The sequence below is a fragment of the Rattus rattus genome, chromosome 6 (assembly GCF_011064425.1).
Source record: "Rattus rattus isolate New Zealand chromosome 6, Rrattus_CSIRO_v1, whole genome shotgun sequence".
NCBI classification, from domain to species: domain Eukaryota; kingdom Metazoa; phylum Chordata; class Mammalia; order Rodentia; family Muridae; genus Rattus; species Rattus rattus.
In genome coordinates, this window is record NC_046159.1 from 15,147,137 (window position 1) to 15,155,439 (window position 8,303).

General features: G+C 46.2%; 1 non-coding gene across 1 annotated transcript; it reads left to right on the forward strand.

Moving 5' to 3' along the window:
* The first annotated feature begins 4,044 nt into the window (after window positions 1-4,044).
* LOC116904716 lies at window positions 4,045-4,175 on the forward strand. Its single transcript, XR_004388410.1, has one exon. It is a non-coding gene; the product is annotated as a small nucleolar RNA SNORA17 (small nucleolar RNA).
* The last annotated feature ends 4,128 nt before the right edge of the window (window positions 4,176-8,303 follow it).

Sequence of the window (8,303 nt, forward strand, 5' to 3'; positions counted from 1 at the left end):
TTTAAATTCTCCTTTCATCTTGTACAAAATTCAAATTTGAATGTGTTTTTTGATTTTCTAGTCTATTCTGATGACCTATTTATGAAAAAGTAAACTATAATTAGTTGATTTCATGAGAATAGACTGTTTTCATTATTTTTTTTCATCAGAAAGCCCATGTAGCATAGACTGGCTTCAAACCCGTGACCCTCCTTAGCCTCCGGTGTGCAGGACACCCAGCCTGGCCCTCCTGCATTACTCCTGCCTTTATTTTTCCATCAAACTTGCAAATTATCTGATTGAATTAAGAAACTTCTGTTTATACTTATGATAATGATATACTAGATTGGATTAGGAACTAAAACATCTAGTGATGTGAAATCTTCCATTTCAGGAACACGTGCCATTTTCATCTGCTTAAGATTTATTTTGGGGGAAGGAGGATTGTCCTTCCGTAGTGTTTCAGAATTTTGATGTACTTTTTCTTCATATGTATTCTCTCTTTGTTACTATTCTAAGTGTGATCCTTCCAGCCATTAGAAAGTCTAAGCAGATATTGTTTCTATGCAAAGGCCTTTATTTTAGAATGCTAATTTCTTTACGTTTTATTTTTAATTGTGTGCACATGAATGTGTCTGGGCATGTGTTAAGTCCAGGTGCCCCAGAATTCAGAGGAGGGGATTATATTACCTAGGGCCAGCATGACAGGTGACAGTGGACCTCATAATGTGGGCACTGACTCAAGCTTAGGTTCTTTGGAAGAACAGTGAACATCTTTTTAAAAATTTTTTTCTACTGTTTATGTGTGTGTATATGTGTGTGTGAATTTCACATCATGCACCCCAGTCCCACTCATCTCCATGTCCCTCCATATCTGTCCTTCATCCTGGCAACCTCCTCCTCACCCTTTCTAGAAAAACAAAACATAGCAAAAGACAAAAAAACAAAACAAAACAAAACAAAACAAAACAAAACAAAACAAAATAACCTCCAAACCCACCAAATTTCTATATGGAAGCTGCAGGTATATCATGGGGTCATGGTGTGTACCACACCGTGTGTGTCCCCTTTTGTCCATCTTTACTTGCAAATGTTCATTGCAATGGTCTGGTTCGAGGCCTCTGCCTTCTGCTACGCTATCTATACTGGATCCTCACCAGGACCCCTCCTGGATATCCGGTTGTTGCTCTATGTCGTGGAGTCTCCGCAGCTCTGGTTCTGCAGGAGTGGCCCTTGCACGTGCTCAAACAATCCACAGATGATGTAGATGTTAGGTGGGCCAACCTAAAGCCCTGGATCTGGGCCTGGGAGGTAGCAGAGTTGTTCAGCACTCCTGTGCCCACACTACCAGGACCAGCTCTTCCACTTTCCCAGGTGAGGGGTGGGGCCAGGCCGCCTATAGCAGGACCTGTTCTGTACCCACGCCACTAGGGCCAGCTCTCTAGCACTGCCCTTGTGAGGTGCAGGGCCAACTCCCCCAAGTGCTGCAGATGATAAAGTGCTGCAGATGATAAGGGGAGCTCTCCTGCTCTCTCGCCCTGAGGGCCAGCTCTCCTGAGTGGTGTAGCCTGTGAGGGGTGGGGTCAGCTCTACATGGCCCTCAGACATCAACACAGCCCCAGGCAGCAGCTCAGACCATGGCCATTGGTGATAACTTGGGCCAAAGACATTAACACAGGCCCCTACTGCTGCAGGAGCATGGACCCAAACACGGCTGTCTGTGGTAGCATGGACAAGGATATCACCTCAGGCGGCGGCACAGGCTACTCACATCAGGCTGCTCACCCTCAGAGCTCCAGTTCTACCTCCCTTCACAGGGCACAGACCGTTCTACTTCTCTTTCCCATCTCTCCATTACACAGCTGCCCGTCACAGTGCCACTCACCTGGCTGGGTGGCAGTGGGTCGGCCTCTCACAGGAAACGCTCTTAACTCTGAGCACTCTTGAGTATTATTAGATGTTGTTGGTTCTCCCCTCACCTCTTGACCCCAAGACAGGCTTTCTCTGCAACTCCGGCTGTCCTGGAATTTGCTCTGTAGATCAGGCTGGCATCCAACTCAGAGATCCATTTGTCTTGGCCTCTAAGTGCTGGGGTGAAAGGCATGAGCCACTACTGCCTGGCTGGGTATTAGGGTTTTTTCTTTTTTATTTAGACATGGCTGGTGTTCTCTGAAATGACCCCATTGTTTTCCAGGTGCCTGCCCTCACACATCTTCCTCGAATGGAATTTGTGAGTCATTCATGTGTTCAAGATGCAATTCATGGAGACTTCTGCAGAACCTCACTTTAGACTAGGTGTTGGGGCACACGCAGGGAGGGACAACCAAGCCAAACCTCCTGGTCTAGAGTTCACAAAGGAGAAGAATGTAGATGATGGGGTTGGGCAGTGGGTAATGCTTTGCTTCTGGGAAAGATTAATGTTGGCACTGACGCCCAAGGTCAGCAGATGGCTTCAAGTCTGCACAGTTGGCTGGATGTGTGCTGTTGTTACCTTAGTAACAAAGACTAAATCTGGATTAACCTGCCCTTGCTCCAGGTTGTGCTCTAGAACTTGGGGAGATAACACGATTTTTCTTTAAAAAACTTTTTTTTTAAATGCCAATTTCTGCTTCCTGAAGGGAGCTTGCAATGGACTTGAAGCAAACTGTGGTTGGGAAGTGAGAAATGATTGAATGGCTGTGCACAGCTGACAAAGATGTCAGTGAGGGACCCCAGAGGGCTTAGGGATAAGGATTACAGTGAAGATTCTCCAGCCTCCAGTAGCACCAGCTCTCCGGGGAGTTCGAAGGATGTTATAAGTGCAGTCTAATTATCTCTCCCAGCAACCCTGGACCATTGCTGTCAGTCCAAAGAAAGCTCAGGCTTGGAGCTCTTAAATGCAGGAGTTGGAACAATGAAAGACCTGTTCCAGCATTCCCCAGATACCACATAATGGACATTCAGATCTTCTCTGAACTCTCTCTCCAGGTGAGGCGACATTGGCTAGGATTCCTCTTGCCCTCTTACTTGAGTCAGCCTCCATTTCCCCCTGTGTGAGAGAAAGTGAATCCCACACTCTTTTACGCCACACCTGACAATACCTGCTTTGTGGATTCAGCTGTCCCCTTCCTAGGGAAGGGTGAAAAGTGATAAGCCAGAAACCAGACCCACAGAGCTAGGCTTGGCTGCAAACCAATGACCCCAAAGCAAACAAGTCTTATCAACTTTCGTTAGACCAATTCAGTCCCTGAACTGTGTGATCTTCCCAAGCTACGGCCCTTCCCATGCCCTCAGATGCTCATGCATATTGAGAACGTGAACTCTGGGTAACCGTGTCGAGACTTGCGAAGGTATCAGTGATAGATTTGCATCTTTGAGCATGTTGGTAGCAACATCTGTTAGCTTTATTTGCTGTTCTTGTTTTGTCTGTTGGCTTTGGAAGGCAGGGTTTCTGTGTGTAGCTTTGGCTGTCCTGGAACTTGCCCTGTAGACCTCACAGAGATCTGCCTGCCTCTGTCTCCTGAGTGCTGGTATTAAAGGCATCAACCATCACCACCTGGCTGTTAGATGACTTTAAGGGTTCAGAAAGAGTTCTAGTTGCTTCTGTTGTGATGGCAAAGGGAGAGAGAAGGAAAGGGAGAGGAAAAGTCCCCAGATATGGAAGACGGGCAGTGAGCAATACAGGTGGTTTTGCTGTGTCGTTACTGTGGCCACAGTTCCGTTACATCAGGACGGTTCCACACATCCTGTCGAAGGATCAGAGCTTCTGTGGGTACATAGACTACACATGTGAATCCCGAGTCTCTATGCCTGAGAAATTCAGAGGGGATACCGAGGTCGCTCATCATGTAGGAACCCACACGTCATGGGTCTTAGAACTGATTGTGGAAGGCTCCCTTGGAGACTCCAGATGGTTCTTACTTTATTAACAGTGGTATCTGTGAAGGGGAAGGTTGTGAAGGGGCTGAAGATTCGGGAGGTTGAGAAGAGGTTGTAGGAGTAGGAGAATCACCAAAGGATGGGTAACCTGGGGTTATCTCCAGTGGGGACAAAGTCTGTGTCACCAAAAAAAAAAAAAAAAAAATACCTGCCCCTATAAGCCTTGCAGGTGTGGCTACTGTGTCACGTGTGCATCGAAGGAGGCAGAGAGGAGGGTGGCTATGTCTGTGTTCAGTGTTCTGACCTATGAGAGCCTGAATGATCAGTAGCCTAACGCTCCCTGAAAAGAGTGAGCCTGAGAGGACCACCAGTCCGGGGCCAGGCAGACTCAGATAGGTTCCCAGGATGGGGAGCAAACTGGAGACTAGGAGAACCATGGCTGGGACTGCAGGCCCTGGGAGTGAGCCTGAGATAGAGAACCCTTGAAAGGGGCCACTGGGGTGGGCTGGGTGAGGAGCAAGCTTGAGACAACCACCAGACCAGAGCCATGGGGCCTCGACAGGGAGCTAGCCTGAGATGACTTCCAGGCTGGTGCCACACTGGCTTATGAAGACAGCCTATGCCCCAAACGACCCCTGCCTAGCACCATAATGCACGAGCATGGCATAGCACTCCTGAGACCGCTGAGATGACCCCACACACCTGAGACCCCAGCAACTAAGAGAAGCAAGTAAGTGGTGGAGAAATGGAAGAGAAAGAGAGACAGGAGGATGTGGACACGATGACGAGAGGCAGAGCTGGAGAGTGGAGGGTAGAGAGGAGCTGCCCGATGTGAGTAGCTAGTGATGCCACCTGGGACCATGTGGGGTTCTGGCCTGTGTTGCCAACTGGGGGCCATGTCTGGGGCCATGGACCTGCAGCAGTGGGGGTCTACTCTGTGGCCTGGGCTGCTGCCCTGGGACATGTTGATGTCTGAAGGCTATGCAGAACAGGCCCTATCTGTCACCTGAGCTTCATGGAAGATCCGGCCCTGGGAACATGAGAGCAGGAGGGCTGACCCAGTCCCTTAACAGCTTCAAGAAAGCAGGTTGAACATTGAAGGAGTTGCAAATGAGCCTGCTGCAGGATGAAGGCATGGGAGAGCTAGCCCTTCCATTTTCCTCCTGTGCAGCCAACATGGACGAGGAAAAAGATATCCCCTCCCCACTCGCCTCTCACCACCTGTGGCAGGAGATCTGGCTCTGGGGTCAAGAGAGCAGGAAAACTGGCCTCACCTCTCACCAGTGGCACTCACCAGCTGCAATACTTGGGTTAGCAGGCCCTGGGCAGCAGAGCTGACTCTGATAGAGGTCGTGGGTAAACCACCCTGAGGGTGTGACAGTTAGAGAGCTGGCCCTGTCTTGTTTTCTGGGTGGTGGCATGTATGAGAGAGAGAGACACCCTCTTCCCCTCTCTGGTCCTTGCCATCTATGGCAGATGTGAGAGAGCTGGCCCTGGGGTCATGAGAGTAGGAGAACGGGCCATCTCCCTCATCAGCTTTGAGCAGGCCCTGTATGTCTCCTGAGCAGCAAGATAGTGCTGATCCTGGTTGTAGGGATTGCTAGGGAGTTGGTCCTGGGTCATGAGAGTGTGAGATCCAACAGGCTCTTACCAGCTCAGATACCTCTTAGGCCCAGATCTAGGGCTTCGAATTGGCCCACCCCAACATCTACCCCACTGATGAACTGTAGAAGTGCATGAAGGGCCCGGACCTCAAGATCCAAAACTACAAGATCTCCATGAAACAGGGCAACAACAGGCTATCGAAGAGGAGTCCAAGTGAGGTTTCATTATTTATAGAATAGCAGAAGCCAGAGGCCTTGCACCAGACCAACGACTCACTGCAATGAATATTGGCAAGCAAAGGAGTGCACACAAAAGGGAATACTGCAGGACACACTGTGATACACTACAGCTTCCGGGATGAGATTTTCTTCTCTGTTGGGGAGGAGGTTGTAAGGGTGGAGGGTAGGTATGGAGGGGAGAGATGAGTGCAATTGGGGTGTACAATGTCAGATTCACAATCAATAAAAAGCTTTTTAAATCAAAATATATGATTATCTGCTTAACCACTTAAATAATTACCAAAATAATTAAGCCCACAAACAAAAGGTTTTAATAAAAAAAAATAAATGCAAGTCTATAATCCCAATGCTTGGGGCAGGAGGATTATGACATTGAGACCAACCTGGGCTGTATAGTGAGATACATTATTGAAATAAAGAAATAAAAAGTCATTCAGTTGACATACTATTGAAGGATAAGAACAAAGTTGGAGGACTGACATTAGCTGGCTTTAAGGCTTACAGTAGGGCTACAGTAGTCAGAGCACAGTAGGATTGGTGGGAAAAAAATCAATGGAACAGAATAAGGAGTCTAGAAAAATTGATCTTTGGAACAGGAAATAAAATTGGAACACACACACACACACACACACACACACACACACGGAATTGACTCTGGAACAACTGGGATGTTCACATGCAAACTCAAATAAATAAGATATCGTCATAGACTTTCATCATTAACAAAAATTAACCCAATATGAACAGCAGATTTGCACTATGACATACCTGTAAGACTAGAGCAAGTCCAGATGACCTAGCTTGTGCCTTTGGGTGGCCTGAACCTCATTAAATGAAATCACCCCACTCTATAAAAGACGTTGTAAAAATAATAAGAAGACAAACCCTAGAATGGCAGAAAGTGTTTGCAAAGGACACAGCAGATAAGGACTGTTATCCAAGTCATACAAGGAACTTATAAAACTCAACAGTAAGGAAACAAAAACCTGGCCACAAACAAGCAGTGACTTTGACAACCCATCAGAGAAGGCAGACGATTAACAGACACAAAGATACTCTATGCCATGTACTGTCAAGAGAAATGCAAATCAAAACAGTGGCAGCACCAAGGCAGAATTGGCATCCAAGGCTGGTGACATTGGGAGCTAGAAGATTGTTCTTTCTCTGCTTATAAAAATACTAAGTGGTACAGCCATTTTGGAAAACAGCGAGCTGCTTGCACAAAACATCTAAACATGCTCCAGCCATGTGACCAGTAGTTATAACTCTAGTATTTCCCCCAAAGAAAGGAAAACGTGCACACAAAACCTTCCTTACAGAAGTGCACAACAGCTCTATGCAGACCAACAGAAACCTGGGAGCAACCAAGACAGCCTGCAGTTGAGCAAACCTTGGGCTCTCTGGGTACCAACATGCTACACAGTCTAAAGAGAAACAAGTTGTCAAGCTAGGAGAAGACTCAGAAGAAGCTAGACACTAGTAAGTGAGTATCAGTGAAGAAAGGCTACATGTTGTGACTGTAACGCTGACACTCTGGGAAAGGCAAACTGTGGTGAGGATAAGATCAGTGGCCACCAGGGATGGGGGAAGAAAAGGATGAGCAGGTGAAACTTAAAGGATTTTAGGGCAGCGAAACTCTCCTGTGGGACAGGATATTGTAAGTATGTGACACTGTGCATTGTCAATACAGTAGATGTGACTCTAAACTGTGGACCTTGGGAGTAGTATTGTGTTAATGCATGTTTACCTCTTGTAACCCATGAGCCTTTGCGGCAGAGGACACTGACAATAGAGCTATTCATATTAGAGATATAGGGGGTGGGTGTTGATATAGGAAATCTTAGCACCTTTCACTCAATTTTGCTGTGAGCCTAAAACTATTTCAAAAATAAGGTCACTAACCTTCCTCTTCCAAGTGACTTGGGAATTAGTACAGTAATTAGCTTCCCTGGATTTAACAAACCCATACTATAACTAATATGCACAAAAATGGATTATTTCCTCATTGAGCACTACCTTGAATTATAAAACGTATTCAGTTATTCTTATTATAAGACAGTACAAGTAAGGCAATTTTGGAGATTTAAAAGATCAGCAGCCTGGAACCTATTAACTGGCTTTGTTTTTAATTTTTAAAATATTTAATTGGAACTGGAGAGGTGGCTCAGAGTGTAAGAGGCTGTTCTTGCAGAGGACAAGGGTTTGGCTCCCAGCACGCACATGGTAGCCCATAGCCATCTGTAACCACATTGCAGGGGGCATCTAACACCCTCCTCTGGTCTCCTCAGGCACTGGACACACATGACAAACATGCATACATGCAGGCAAGACACACAGAATACAGGAATAGATAGAGCTTTAAAATTCTTAATAGATGTACAATAACGATACCTATTAATAGGATATGATGTAGTAATTTGATATAGGTTTATAATGTGCAATGATTAAATCAGGATGATTAACATTGTCACAGCATTTTGGAGGGAACTTTCAAGCTTTTTGTTTCAAATAAAATAATGGAGTAAATCACTACATACTATATACTGTATTCATCCGACTGTACCATACAATATTCAAATGTATCCATTGTATCTCACTGTACTTTGGAACCTGCTATTAACC